At 35.9% G+C, this 15,324-nt stretch overlaps 1 protein-coding gene across 1 annotated transcript in view; it reads left to right on the top strand.

The window, feature by feature from the left end:
• Nucleotides 1–347: 347 nt before the first annotated feature.
• The window catches only part of LOC145674688 (innexin inx2-like), an 88,843-nt gene continuing 73,866 nt past the window's right edge, over nt 348–15,324 (top strand). The window contains exon 1 of the mRNA XM_081744921.1: nt 348–557. The gene's annotated coding sequence lies outside the window, so the exon portion shown is untranslated. The remainder of the gene's footprint in view (nt 558–15,324) is intronic.

A 15,324-nucleotide genomic window follows, 5' to 3' on the forward strand; every position in this document is an offset into this window, starting at 1 on the left:
CGATTTGACAGCAATAACTTTTTTTTTCTAGTTGTTTGCGCGATCTGTTAAGATTGATACTGGCTTGTTAAAACGTTGAGAATTTCCAACCCTGATGTAACAAATTGTTCAAATGGTTAATGTTTGTTTTCCCGCCTCATTCAGCTCTACACTCATTTCCCGCCATACTGATTCCCCGCGAAAGTTATTTTCAACTTTAAATTTAAAAATAAAATTCAGATATTAAAGATATGAATATGTAGAGTGTATATTTAATAATGCATTTTAATTAACTAGTAATAATTTTATTCATTGCACAAATAAAAATAATTTTCAGAGGGATAACAAAATGTTCAGTGTCTTCTGCCGGAGCATGCGCAAGAACGTCAGAAAAGGATTATAGCGTCGCGGCGCTGAGAGATGCCTTCTACTTTGCTCTGGACGTCTGTGAAAAAGTATCAAGTTGTTTCTTCAGTTGTGGGTTAGTTTACATGTGATTGGTGGTTCGTGTGGAGTGGAAGTGTGGATTAAGATTCACCATTTGCTGAACATACAGGGATATCTAAGCAGAAAACGTGGTAAGATGGTTAATTGCATAAAGATATGAATTAGCATATTTCAACATATTCTTCAGTTATTTTCAAAACTGAAATATTTAATTTTAATGTCGTTTTCTGTGACTTGTATGCATGGGCGGCGATTAGTGGGGGGGGGGGGCAAAGAGGGGCACTTTTTTGAAGTAACCCATAATGTATATAGTTTCATTTAGAAAAGTAAAGTCTTTGTATGTATTTACTGCTTCATATAAAAAAATGGTGTCATATATTTGCCGTTCCGTCAGTATGTACTGGTTGTCTTCCCGTGGAGTAAAGAAAACTACAGGAATTGCGTTTTAATTGCCACAGATTATAACCCCAAAATTAACCTATTGGAGCACAACAATTTCAGTATATTTTCACTTCTTACAAGGGCTCGATATATTAGTTAGCATCTTTGAAACTAATTCAGAGAGCATTTCGCGAAAAAAAATCTTTCACAAGTTATTTTTTAATTGCACAAAAATTGACAGTTCCTAAAATAGATTTTCTTCTTTCTAAAGTAAGGGGAAAAAGCGTAATAAGAAACAACTTCTATCTTTTCCATTGTTTTGTGGTGCATTATATGAGTGAAATTGTATGTTAGGGGTGTACGGGTGTATATACAATTAAATTTAGTGAATTCAACATAATTCTAGGTTTTAGTGTTAGTTTGTATAACTGGAGTATGGAGTGATTCTAAGTATTATTGTGTTTTGATGTGGTTCCTGAAAGTGAAAACTGCACCTAATGGCAACGAACATGTTTCGGGAAGTTGCAAAAGCAAATGTTTCTTTAAATGTTTTCTAAGAGTAATAACATACATTTAATAGCATGTGTGGAATTAAATATTAAGTTGTTCATTAATCCCTGTTTCAATATGACTTTTGCAAAATAAGCATCATTGTTTATTACTTTGATTAATATTATCCTTTCTATTTATTTGTTTTGCAAATTTGTTATTCAATAATCTGATCACACAGTTTTCCAGACAGAATTTTAAGATGTTGTTTAAGAGTACAAAGGGTTACTACCTACCTGCGTTGCTCTTGCTCTTGTCAATTTACTTAATAAAATATGAAATACTATATACGGCATTTTAAGTGAAAAAGATAATATCCTATTAGCTATACAACCTTTTGTCAAACAAAATATTAGAAACAAGCAGGAAAACTAACATTTATATGCAAATATTCAGATCATGTCTTGTCCCCCCCACTTTTAACGTCCAACCGCCACCACTGCTTGTATGTTCCTCTCATAATCTCTAATGTTCGATTAACTTTATTTCTTTCTAACATTCTTCAATGTTATTTTGTTTAGTCATAAATACGTTCTTTACTTCTTTTTGATTATTTTGATCTCTATTGATATAGTGAGCAATATATATATTTGATAATAGTTTCTAATATTGCTTTCTCTTATGAATTGAAAGGTTCCGGGCAATCAACGTTGTACCACATGAAAATTTTGTGCCAACAACTAACAAATAAATACGCATAAAACTTCTAGGAATGGATTGCAGGAAATGTGTCTTCACGTGCTCAGTTCGTATCGGAGGAACAGTAAATCTAATTTTGACCTTTTCTTTGTCAGTGATGCGTAGTTTTTATTAAAACAAAGAGAGAAAAACTTAGTAGGAAAATGAATGTTATTTACATATTTTCTTGAGCCCTGCAATTGCGTTTACGTCATTTTCTTGTCAAGTAGTTCTAAAAGTTGTTACAAAACTACATTTAATATTTCTGCAATAGGCTTTTTAACCTTTGAAAGTAAAATATGTCTGTCACCTCGTAATGTCTAGTTTGTAATTATATTTTAATACTTTCTCAAAGTTCCAAAGCTTGTGTTTCCTTATACCACATTGTCTGTAGTTGAACCAAATTGAACTAAAATAAAAATGCCATCAGATTTTCTTATGATTTAGGTGAATCAAATAGCAAAAGTAATAATAATTACTATTCTCTAGTAATTTTCGAATTAAAATTCTGAAATGCCAAAATTTAAAAGAACATGCCTGGATTTTTCTTTTCAGTAGATTGTTGAGTTGCTGTTTTGTTTTACCCACTAATATTAGAGTATAACTTTCAATCAAAATTATACATTTCACACATTGTCCTCTTCATCATTGAACATTTACGTTCTTCATAGTAAATTAGAGTTTGAACTTGGTTATTTTTTGTTAAATTTTGCTGTGCATTGAATAATTGACCACAATTATTATTTTGCTATCATTGTAAGTGTCAGACGCTTGGTGCATCTCGCGAACGGTTTGTTCATTTGTTTGTTTATTGAAGTATGGCATCCCTTTTCAGCACTGAGGCTGTTTGAGACGTGAATCTACAGTTTAAAGTGGATTCCAAACCACCGTAATGTGTTCAATGCTCCCCAACCGGTAGTCGAACCTAGGATCACATGCACATTAGCCATTAAATGGAACTGGAAGGCTACATCTTCCGATATCCTGGTTGGTCCTGGCAATGTGGATTTGATTATTTTTATGAACATAAATTCAAGATCCTAAAAAAGAGTAAAAGTATTTTAATTTTTTCTTTTATTTGATATCGAAAAAAGCGGTTGTGTACTATAGCTTTTTGAAATAAAGCATCATTAAACATTCCTTTACAGCCCCATGAATCATTCAGAGGCCAATATTCAGTCTTCATTAAATCATTTTTCAAAGTCGATTTTTTATGGAAAGAAAAGAAAAATAATACATTCTGGGACAGTCAAGCACCAAATAAATAATATATATATATATATATATATATATATATATATATATATATATTTTTAGGTGTTACACTTAAGATTAGTAACAACTATGAAACAACAAGCATGTGTCTTTTTTGAAACGGAAAACACTTGTTTTCGGGTTGTTTCTTGAAACTAAATTAGTTTGTGCTAGTTAAAATAAATGAGCGGTTCGGGGAAACATAATGGTATGTCCCATTTTCTAATTTTTGAGTAAACTGGGAAACAAGGTTCAATATTCCCATGCATTTCAAACAAGGATGTTATAATATAGAGGATTAGTCCATAGCTATCTTTGACCGTGTAACTCGATGAAGCCGAAAAACAAGCAAGTGTCACTGAATTGATTGATTTCTCTCTTTTCTACCATTAATGTTCGCTTAAATCATTATGTTCTCCGTGTCTGAAAATATAGTGTTTATTGCGTTTACGTTTTTTTTTCTTTTTAAATCTTTGCTTTAACGTTCAAAATGGTTACATATACAACTTACGGGTTAGTGTTCATTACATTCAATGGAACTCGCTCTTTTATTGTCATTGCTGCTCACGCTCGGGCTCACGCTATTCAATGAGGATCGCATTCATTAGACTCCCTGAAGCTCGCATTCACTAATGTCCTCGGGCGTGTGCCTGGAGCTCACTACACTCAGTGAGGCTTATGCTCACTTTAATCAATGGAGCTCGTTTTCAATGACGTCAGTGGGGGTTTCACATATTTATGTTCGGGTTTATTACCTTCATTGAGACAACACTCACTATTCTTGTTGAGGATCGCGTTCATTTGGGTTCGTCCTCACATTTTTCAATAAAGCTCGCATTCGCAAGCCCTTTTGGACCTTACGCATTTTTCGGTTACTTTCTTACTTGGATTCGGGATAGCTACACTCAAAGCGGCTCGAGCTTACCCACGTCAATAGGACTTGTACTTATTTGTGGTCGGGTTCATTACCATCAATGGGCTACGCGATTACTATGCTCGCTGAAGCTCGTTCTTACTGTTCTCGTTCAGGCTCGCGCTTACTCGGGCTCCGGCTCACATACTTCAATGAAGTTTGCACTTACTGACTCTCGGTCTCACTTCCTCCAGTAAGGCTCGCACTCGTTATTCTCTTTCGGGCATGTGCTTACTTGGGCTCGAGCTCACTAACCTCAATTGAACTCGTGCTCACTCACGCAGGCTCCGTTCTCCTTAACTGAGCTCGAGCTCACTGACATCACTGGGGCTTGCATTCTTGTGGTTCGAGTTCACTACTTTCAGTGAGGTTCACACTTACTATTCTCGTTGAGGCTCGCACTTACTTGCACTTAGACTCACATTTTTAAATGAGGCTCGCCGTCATTAACCTCATTGGAGGTCATGCTTACTAATCTCTTTCGGACAATCACTTACTTGGGCTCGAGCTCATTGCATTGAGTGAGGCCTGGACTCACAAATCTCAGTTGGAGCCGTGCTCACTTGCGCTCTGTCTCACTTTCCTCCATTTGGCTCGGGCTCTCAACCATCAATGGGACTTGAGCTCACTGATATCAGGAGGGCATGCATCAATTTGGTTCTCTTTCATTATCTTCGATGGGGCTCGCGCAAATTATTAACATTGAGGCTCGTGTTACTCGGGTTCGGGCTCACATCTTCCAATGAGGCTTGCACTTACTAGTGTCCTGAAACTCGTGTTCACTATCTCAATATGCATTCGTGCTCAAGATTATAATCTCGGTGGGATTGGGCTCATTTGGTATCGCGCTCATTAATTCCATTTTTCCTCGTGCTCGCTAACCTCTAACGGGCTCGTGCCCACTACCCTCAGTGTGGCTTGCACGGGTTTATTACTTTCAATGGGACTCTGGCTCAATCGGGATCGTGTTGAGTAATTTAATTTGTTCTCCTGCTCACTTTGACTCGGGTTCCATCACCTGAAGTGGGCTCGTGCTTTGGCTCACTTGTTTCAACTAAGCTTGGGATCACTACTCTCCGCTGTACTTGCTCCCATTTGAGCTCGCGAGCAATAATTTCGTTGGAGTCATTACCTTAAGTGGAGCTCAAACTAATTGCTTTCAGTGGAACTAGTGCTCACTCAGGTTCGGCCTTACTAGCCACAATTGGATTTGCCATAAGGCTCGCTTCCAATTTTTTGCTTAATATTCAAAAAATAGCAAGTACTATCTTACATTTTTTTTGAACTTGAGCTTATGGCACATTGATTATAAGTTGAGCCAACAAAGATGGTGAGATAGATTTGGCGAAACTGTGACCTATGGCTTCCTGATTTTGCAGTACGGTCACATCCTCTGTTTTATAACATCCTTGAATCTAATGCAATGACACATACCATACAAGGTTCCCCTGCCATGTGCATTTACAAAATTAAACTACCTACATACTGTTCTATGTTTCAATTCCAGCCCCTTCCACCTAATAGATCAATTTCACCGGAAATAGTGCTTACCATTATATTCACCCCAGCAATTCAAATATGTCGTGAATAATTTTACCTGTTTAGCTCTCTTTTCTTATATACAAATACTGTAAGAGATATGTAAGATTTGGTCATGGGGGTTATGCACTTTTATGCATCATTTTGTCTACTGTAAAGTACAGTCAACGACAAAAATTCTTTCCGTTTGATGAAATTAGTTTCATAAATAGCTTCATGGTGGAAGGACAATTTGAGTACAGTTTTTAGTAAATTAAAAACTCTGTACGTTACAGACATATCACCATTGTACCTTCTAGTCATACCACCGTTATTCCCAAAATAAATTTTATCAAACGGAAAGAACTTTCGTTCCAGTCTGTAAAACCAAGAAACGAAAGCGCCATTTTATGAAATTTTGAGCTCAATGGGACTGTATCTGTTATAGTTACTTCAATTCGTTAACTTGACTGGTTGGTTGACTGGGTTTAGCATTCCTTTCAGGACCTGGACTATAATGGGACGTGTAGCTAGATTTTAACGTAAAATTCGAATCACATGTTTTCGCACCATCTGGAATCGATCCCAGGTCTTTCAATCCGAATGTGCATACGTTCAACATAGAGCTATGAAGGGGCTCCTACTTATAGTCATTCAGGGGATGGCAATCAGTTGGGGAATACCAACACTTCTAAGCTTAAAGCGGTGTCAATTCTTCCTGGAAGTGAAGGAGTTGGCGTAATTAGTACTAAGTGAAACTGTGGGATGTATGGAATGTATATCTGTAAAAGCTTAAAAAATAAGTAGAATAATTTGACGAGAAAGGTCTAAGTTTATGAAGTAAGGTGTGAGAGATATGTGAGAAGTGAAGGGTTATTGTAAAATTTGATTGTGTTTTGTTAAGCTTTTGTTTGGAAGTAAAAGTTGTATTGTTCAGTACTCATGGTGGACAGCATACAGCTGAAAGTTGGTCCATCAATGTGCAGTGCTTCTAACTTGCATAAAATATAGTTAAATGCAACATATTCATTCGGGGTACTCTCGACACTCACATTTGGGGCACATTCGACAAATGCTTTCCCCCCTAACGTTGTGATTTTTAATAATTATATATCAAAAATACTACATTATTATTAACATATTGAGAATAGAATGTCTGCATCCTTTTTCGATTGCATGAGATGCTCCGGGAATTTGAACAAAATGTCAGTAGCTATAGAGGCCGAAAAGAATGCAGTGACGTTAAGTGACAGCAGGGGTGTAGCCAGCAGGTTTGTGTAGGGGGGCCGTCGTTTTTGAGGGGGGGCCAGCTACAATGTACAAAGCCAAAAAAAGTATTGCTGCTAGTGTTTTTGAGGTCTGAAAGAAAGGTAAATTTTGGTTTTCTTCTGGAAAACTAAAAACACTATTTTAGCTTATTATTATTATTATTATTATTATTATTATTATTATTATTATTATTATTATTATTATTATTATTATTATTATTATTATTATCCATAAATTATATTCAAGATAGTTTTTATTATGCTTAATCAAGAGCTACTGCCCGGGACCAAACGCTATACTTTTGTGCATAACTATAATGGTAACCAAGAAGGTTCTGTCCCTTTTCATGGAAGTCTGTGTTCAATTGGACCTCACATCGTGAGTTGAATGCGAGTGGAGATAAGGCGAACGTCAGTTGTTGGTGTGGGTATATCTAACATACTACCTGGTTGTGGTAATTCAGACACACCGTGAACTTGCGTAAAGACAGAGGGAACATGGCACATCCACAGAGCGTCATAAGAGCATGTATGCTGAACGAGTTCAAATGGAGGTCAAACGCCGCAGTAGCGGGACAGACGATATGCCAGGCCTTTGGTGAGGGTGTCGTGACGACGCGGACATTGCAGCGATGGTTTAACAAGTTTAAGGACGATGACGAAACACCCGAAAACACCACGTGCCAGAAGACCAACACATGTACAAAGAGGAACTGGGACTACAATTCAGTGTGTGGAGAAACCATTCGGCAGCATATCCATCAACTTGTGAAGCATTACAAGTTGGGTCAATGGGTCTCACATATTTTGACTTCGGGCCAGAAGGCAACGCGGCAGTCGTCTGTATTTATTTACTGTTTCGGAGCCATTTCTGGACAGGGCATTGACATGTGATGAAAAGAGTGTCATATACGAAGCTCCACGGTGCCGTCATTGGTTAGTATCCGATGAACCGATTTCAAAACAGCCGAAACCAGCACTGTACCAGAATAAGGTCCTTCTGTGTGTTTGGTGCATCGTGCATCTGGAACTGCTACCAGCTGGTCAGAGTATCAATGCAACTGTGTAGTGTCAGCAGTTGAGCTGTGCTCAACAAAAACTCAAAACTCTGGAGCCATTGCTTCTGAATTGCAAATGGGTCCTCGTTTACGGGACAACACTAAGTCCCACGTGGCTAAGATGACTCAGGACACCATTTTCCGCCTTGGATGGAAAACAATATTGCAACCACTATATTCCCCGGGTATTACACCGTCCGATTATCACCTGTTCTATTCTTTGAACAATCACCTTAGAGGACGCCAGTTCAAATCCCTAGTAAAAGTCCAAAATGCACCTGATACTTTCTTCGTTTCACGGCCCACCAAGTTCTACCGCGATGGATTGCATGGCCTTCCAGAACGTTTTCAGAAGGTCGTCCATGCTGATGGGGACTATTTTTTATCTTCCAGGTTAGGTGACATATTAGTGTTCGAAGGTGGTGGGTGAAAAAGCAAAAAAAAAAAAAAAAAACTTTACTTGGTAACCTTTATATTTAATTTTAAGACCTTGTATACAGAACCTATCTACACAAGATTGATTTTCTTTGAAATTTCACTTAATTTCTTTACGGTTTCCTGACAAAAATATTTATTATTCGTGACTAAAAAAACATAATTATTTTATTACACTGAGTAGAAATAAAAGAGAGAGCGAATGAAATCCAAATTGAATAAAAGCAGTTTCTCGCCAAATTTTCCATCCTCTATGTCTTTTAAAGCACTTGTTAAAGCATATAAAAATATACTGTACTTACAAATCAGTTTAATACCTTTGTTTTATGGCTGTATTTGTGGTACCTTATTAAAACGCTTGTCTTCAAACTGTCAAATATAAATCGCAGTAAATTGTGTAATCTGCTGTTACAAAAAAAGTATCCTATTTTTCAATCGGTATAAGGAAGAGATACTATACTATTTTTCGATCGGTATGGAAAAAAAACAATATTTCTCCTTACTATTTTACCATAAATTATTAATTGTCAATAAACTTTATTACTTTTAAATGAATGAAGCAAGATAATTTTACTATGATGTTTTAAAAGCTGATCCTTTGGGGGATCAGGAAACCATTTGGGGGGCCCGGCCCCGATGGGCCCCTCCTTGGCTACGCCCCTGAGTGACAGGTTATTCAAAGTTAACAGCAAGAAACATTTTGGTGAACATACAACATTTGCTGAAGAAGACGAACACGTGCTAGAAGAAAAGTTAATTATATTAGACGCGTATGGGTTGACCCATGAACATAAGATGTGGTAATGTAAAGGGAAGGACAATAGTGTCAAACTTTTAACATCTACACAGAAAAATAGTAAAATAGAAAAATCAAAAGGGAGTGAAACATAAAAGAAGGTACAAATACATAAAAATGTTGCAAAACACAGTAACAAAAATGTGAAAATTCAAAAAGAAAATTATTGTGCTATCTGTCGAGTTTTTTTTTTTTTTTTTTTTTTACGGCGAAAGCAATTCCGCTGATTGGGTTCAATGTAAAAAATATTATCAGGCGTTTAACGAGGACTGTGTTCTTTATCCAGACGATCCCTTCTTTGTGTGTCAACAGTGTGAAATCTCACACATATATGAGTATAATGTTTGTTCTTTCCTGTATATGCAGCTAACACTAATATTTTAATCTATAACCATACTTTTGATAACATACGATTAACATAAACTAACAAATAACTTTTCATGAAGTACAGAATTTTTGTGCTCTCTGCACTAGCTCACATTTAGCATATTCTTTTTTTTTTTAATTCTTGTTTCATATATTTCTTGTAACTCAAGAAATTTTGCTATTATTCTTTCCCTCACTTGTAGGTCAGTGACATTTTAAAAATATTTTCTGTAGCTGTAAATAAAGACATTCTACATTCGTAAACTTAAATATTCTCGTGTTTGTTTAAAGCTCATGAATTACTTTACGAACAGTAATGTGCGTTGTGGAATTATTAGTGACATTATCATAGTACCTAAGGTTTTAATGTTGATGTCGATATTACCCCAACAACCAGTCGGTCTTCCGTAGAGTTGGGGAAGGCCGACACTTCTTCATTGTTCATTGCAATTATGGCTCCACAGCCACACATAGCTTTTGTGTAGCATGTATGTATCTGTCAAGTAGTTGAAACAGTATACTTAACCATGGGCTATAATTCGTTTCTTTAATAATTCGTTTCAATCTTGTAGTAGTGCAAATGGCCTTAGGGTGTCGGCATTCCCCCAATGACCATACATCTATATAATTAAAACTGAATATAACGATGTTTCACACTTAAATCCTCCTAGACAGCTTTTAGGTGGTTCAGTAGTGAAGCGCTTACCTCTAGTGCGTTCGATCTCCGGCCAAATAAATTTGTGGTGACAACATTATGTTGTAGATTTTCTCGGGATACTCCCGTTTCCTCCCACATTCTTATGCCACCAATCCTTTCATCATCATTCACTTGTTTTATAGCCTAATCGTGGGGTATTAAACCGAAATATTTCATTTTTTTTTCATATTACATATGATTCTCAGTTTTAAAACCATATTAAGACAACAAATCAGTGCAGTTCTACTGAAAATTTGTATCTTGTAATCTGTGTAACATATTCCTGAATGAATAAACCACGTCTTTGTTCAAAAATACTATTTGATTTACCAGAAAGGAGAGGATTAAGCAAGCATTGTTTGTTTATCGTAAACAGAAAAGAGGAAAACGACTTGTGAAAGAATTTGTCTGTCATTTATTTTAGATGTTTAACACAAAATGTTAAACTACTATTATATATGTTTTCATGATTTTATGCCTGGATGGTGGTGGTTGCAGGGTGTTTTAAAATTTACTACTAAAGATGTTAAAGTAAACTAATGTGTTTTATCTTTTCATAGTTTGCACTGCATGAACTTTCAAGTTAGGTTGAATATACCACTATTCACTTTCCTCTCTTTTATTACTGTTGACTGATTTTATCCCATAACAATAGATTTATTTTTTTAAAATCCTGAAGATAGCACCCATTAAGTCATATTAAAATAAAATACATTTGAAGACCTGGATTGGAAAACATCCCAAGTCCACTTTCAAGTTGTTTTCTTCTCCCGTCAGTATCTATGTTCCAAAGGCTATTCATTTGCATAGCACTACAGCCTAAGTCCAACTCAAAATCCTCTTTTTAATATAAAATTATTTCAGCTGAATAGAATTATGATGTTCTTATTCAATTCAGTTAAGGTATTCAGAACGTTTTTATATTTTAGGCGAATCAGATCGCTGCAATGGCAAACTTTAATGACATATCATTTGTATTTGACTATAATGCTTTATTTGACTTAAGTCCCAAATAGCAAGAAACCAAAGTTAGGCACTTCTCAGACATTTAACAACAACAGCATTGGACTCTTTCACCCGTCTTTTGTAGTCACTGTGTCAATACTTTCTTTTTTTCTTCTTTAAGGCACATTGTCACGCTACAAGAACTTATAGCTGTCATAAAAAAAAAAAAAACTTGCAACCCGAACTTTCTATTTACTGTTTAGATGATGCAACTTCCTGAAAGCAAGAAAGCTACCTCCATCCATGCAGCACTGCATCTAGCGGACAAACAGTGAACCTTCTCTTAAAAACGTGTATTTTGGCGGACTTCTTCTTCCTCTCCAAAAGAATTCTTAGTTTCGGAAGCGGATAAACTGGTTTTTCCTTTATGTTAGCGGGAGGGCGATAGCATGTAGCAAGCAAGACGTCAAAGAAAGTTGCACCTGGTTCAACTCCTTGCAAGATGAAAAAAAAATGCTGTGTGTCTCTTTCAAGACTGTGTTTACATGGTGAAATATGGTAGGGTTTCAAAATATTTTTTTATTACAGCTACAATTTCTTGTAGCTTGACAAGACCCTTTTAGCCTTTTGATTTCGTTATATTTTTCTATGTTACATTACAGTAATATGTAAATCACAAGAATCGCTCAACAATATTTATAGCCCGACACAGTGGTCCCATTTCAGAATTTTGCTTGGGGGAGATTTCTATATAATAGAGTTTCACATTTTTCATTGGTATATTAAAATGACATTAATTATTCACACTTTTGAACCAGTGTTAGTAGTTTGAAAGAAATTTTCCTAATCTGAGGAAATTTCATAGGTAAATTTAGCCAAAAGAGAAAAAGGGATTTTTTTCGATAAAGCATGGAAATCCAGGGAAATTCTCGCCCAGATTAGTTGACCAACACAAATATTTAATTTTTTCTTTGTTCTTCAAGAATGAACCAATATGATAACAGTAATGTGTGCATCTTTTCAAAGTAGCATAACTTAAGTTGAGTTGATTTTAAGTTTAACGTCTCTTTCAGCAGCGAGGCTATATGAGACGGAACCTACTGATTAAAGTAGATACTGAACCACGTGAGCTCCCGCTTAGCCACGAAGGGACTCTAAAGTTGCATAGTTTGTACCCATTTTTGGCTGGGTATATATGTTTGTGTGTATTTGCAAAAAAAAAAAAAAAAAAAAAAAAAAGGAAGGAAAAAGTAAAAGAAACAGAAGCAAAAATCAACTGAATAAAACAAGTGTGGTTGGCAGTTCCTTTAAATTAGCTAAATTAATCTTATCGCATAACTTCTATCATATGAATAGGATATTCAATAAATCAGGAAAAATTTGACAAGAAAGGGAAAATTTTGTGTCAGTGGATGGGAGTTTTCTTAAAAAAAAAAAAAAAACCTACTAACACTCCTTTGAACATTTAACAGTACTTAACAACGCAAAAATATTTCAAATTGAAGACCTTGATTGAAAAGTAACCCAAATTCACGTATAACACACATATATATACGTATATTTTTCACGTTGATATGTATGTTTCATGCTGTTGGAACGTTGAGGAGTGGCAACAAGGAACATACTTAATAAACAAACCACAGGAAGAACACTTCCAAACAATACATTAAATATTATAACGTTTTATTTTTCCTTCCGAAAGAAAATACTCCTGTGACCTTGAGATATTTTTCAATTCAGGTCCCTTAGTTCAGGAAGTTGCATTTGAAGAATAGATAGATAGAGAAACAGACACATAGACAAGCCGGAACTTGAGCGGAATAGAAGAAGATCACTTCAATCATAATATAAATATATTTATCTACTATTTGAATTATTATCCTGGATAGTAAGATCAAGATGTGTAGTATAGGTGGAGCACGTTCTTAGCATATACAATACAGGTGATGATCATGGAGATGTGTTTCAGAAGAGATATTTGTACTTGTTAAGCGAAAATATCTATGTGTAGACCTAGAAGATAGGTTGATTTGGAGTTTAGCGCCACGTTCAACAACGAACTATACGAGACGTGGATCTACAGCTTAACGTGAGATCCAAACCACATGGAATCAAACCTGGGACTCCAGTTCCGAAGGCGCGTACACTAGCACATAGTCACTAGGATGTTTACACCTATGACCTCAGGAGGGTCGGTAATAACAATCAACAATGGATTAGCTTGCTGTAGGATGTAATCAATTCCATAAGTTTTGTTTCATTGGCGATGAACTTTCCGGTTTCTCACACTAACCAGTGAGTCTGCTCATATTAAAAAAAAAAAAAACTCGATATAAATAATTATTGCAATCACTTTGATTTAAATCATTTCACCATATAACGGACAAATGGAATAAGAACGCAACGCATCCTTCGGAACTGTCCACGTTTTATGTCCATGACATCAGGAAAACGTCTTGAAAATAAATATATGATTAGATTTCTTTTCTGACAATCTGTAAACCTAAGACTTTCTAAAACATAATATGTATAGAAAGCATGTAGCTAGAACGTAAGATGAGTTTCCTACTGGGGACCTAATCGTCACTTACTGATTTAAAGTTTCATAAGACGCTTTTGCTTTGGAGTAATATGTTCATTTTATATTATTTCACTTTATGACAACACTTGAAGGCAAACTTGCAATAAACAATTGCTAAAAAGGTACTGTAGGGCTGGGCATCATTAAAGTGCTGAATATTCAGTTTTTAGGACTGATTCTATATGAGACTTAAATCTTTTTAATCTTGCCATGCGATCCGAACCACATTTTCCCTTATTGGAAATCAAACTCAAGTCTTCCGAATCAAATGGGAATAAGTAACCATTTAACTGACTGTAATTTTAGGTATGAAACTAACAAAAATAACTGAGTTTTGTGAGCTACTCAAGAGGGCTATGGCCGGCCGAACAGTTTATGAGTTAATGACTGCTCAACACTTCAAGTTCCATCAACGGAATTTCTGGATCAGAATGTCCTACCTCTTAATTCTATTCCCTTTTCAATTGATCCATAATGTCGACTCAATTTCTGGGCAGTAACTTGTTTAGGACACTCTTTTCGGCGGGACACAGCATTGTTTCATCTGTTAATCAAGGTTGGATACCACGTTAACCTTTTGGTTACAATGGAGTACGTTGAACTATCCGGGCATTATACTATGCATTAACTTATTATGCTATGCGGATAATCTAAGTTTCAAGTCAACAAGTAGCATTCATTACTGTAGCCATTTCTTCGTTGTCTTCCAGCTCACTGTTGATGAGATGTCAGTCCTGGAGATAATTTCTGCTGGGCACCCTGTCTTTATGAAATTGCTGAATTCACTGACGTATGCAAAACAGGGATTTGAACAGTTTAATCCCCTTTAACAAGATGATATACAAATTAAATATTTACCATATTAAAATACACTAAAACCAAGTTTTTTCTTAAACAATACGAGCTTAGGTGTTTGGTCTCTAGGTGAAAATTTGAGCACGCCACTGCATGAATTTAGAGTAAAAGAAAATAGACAACAAATCATTACTTCAAAACTATATCAGTATGTGCGTATCGGCAATGGAGTTTAGTGAAGTGCAAGGGGTTTCTGGTTCGATCCTTGGGTTTGTAATGGACAACAGAGTGACGTGAGTTTTCTCGGATCCTTCCGTCTCCTCCCACATGCTAAATCCCCGAATTATTCATTTTCATTAATGATTCGTTTCCTTTACTTAAGGAAATAATCGTGGGACGTTAAATTAAAAATGCCATTTTTATACCGCTAGCTCTGAGTCATCTTTAATAATCATAAAATAAATTGTATGTGTGTGTTTGTCGTCAGCTTTCCGAATAGATAGGACTCACCTAGAGTCATCAAATTTAGTAAACATACAGATCTTTACCAGCTTTAATCACATTCAAAGCTGTTCCCCCATTTTTGGCCTGCGAAGGAAGAGTACAAGAGACGAAAAGTTATGTACGTATCTTATCTGATTATTTCTAAGAGTGGCTTGCCCGT

This window comes from Thermobia domestica, chromosome 17, assembly GCF_964235325.1.
Source record: "Thermobia domestica chromosome 17, izTheDome1.hap1.1, whole genome shotgun sequence".
In the NCBI taxonomy this organism is placed as follows: Eukaryota; Metazoa; Arthropoda; class Insecta; order Zygentoma; family Lepismatidae; genus Thermobia; species Thermobia domestica.